Source organism: Aplysia californica, unplaced genomic scaffold (genome assembly GCF_000002075.1).
Source record: "Aplysia californica isolate F4 #8 unplaced genomic scaffold, AplCal3.0 scaffold00206, whole genome shotgun sequence".
Classification (NCBI taxonomy): Eukaryota; Metazoa; Mollusca; class Gastropoda; order Aplysiida; family Aplysiidae; genus Aplysia; species Aplysia californica.
The window spans coordinates 1,033,014-1,034,192 of NW_004797476.1; positions in this window are offsets into that span (position 1 = coordinate 1,033,014).

Consider the following 1,179-nt stretch of genomic DNA (forward strand, 5'->3'; position numbering starts at 1 on the left):
TCTCTCTCGTCTGTCTGTCTGTCTGTCTGTCTGTCTGTCTGTCTGTCTGTCTGTCTGTCTGTCTGTCTCTGTCTCTCTCTCTGTCTCTCTCTCTCTCAAACACACGCACACACACTGAATATCACGCACATACACAAACACACCCACACACAGACACACACACAAACACACACACGCACGCGCACACACATATATACACACGCACACAAAGATGCACAGACAAACAGAATGTACCAATACGCAGACGAACTTAAAATATAAAAAAAACAACAACCCACCACCAACAACAAACAAAAACAAAATCAAAACCCCCCAAAAACGACATAACGTAAGCATAAAATAAACTCGACCAGAAGAAAAACTCATACATATATATATATATATACACATTGTTTCCATTCTTTTTATTGCGTTACAGTAGCACAATTTCCATCTCCTCTATGCACACAGCACTCATTTTCTCACCAGTACATTTCATTATAATTCGCCTGCTCTCGTTTTGAAATAATATTATTAATTTAGATCTAACATAAGCAACACAATCACATATGCCTACTTCCTTTTATTTGTGCATTAAACGATAATTAACCTACATCACAGCTGGGCCAAACATAGAACCGAATGTCTTCTTTTGGTATTTATAAATCTATATTACCGTTTTGAATCGCATGGAATTTGTCTTTGTGAATCTAGACCTATGTATTAATACTGCCTTGAACTGCAGAGGGCATAAATTATTATGAATAATGATATTTATATTAATACTGTTTCCTATTTAAATCGTATGAAACATATCCCTATGAATCTCTTAATACTATTTTAATTACATCGCACGGGGCATATCTCTATGAATCTGCAAAGACTTTTTTTGAATGACATGGAACCTACATTTATTTATCTTTGACATCAGTATCATTCAAATAAAATTCTACAAACCGGTTTGTTGAGTTTTTCTGTCAGTGCCGGATCCGATACAAGAAAAGAACTGCGGGGGGTCAAACCACTCCACCGACTTTCCACTTGATTAACCTTATTATGACATGTAGCCTATACATATGTGAAACTGGCTTGTTTACTCGGATGTTGAAACTTTCAAAGTGTATCTTTATTTATTTATTTATTTATTTTTTAGCTTCCGTTCTCCTTTTTCGTCTTAGCTACCGCCCTCTGTAATTCTCT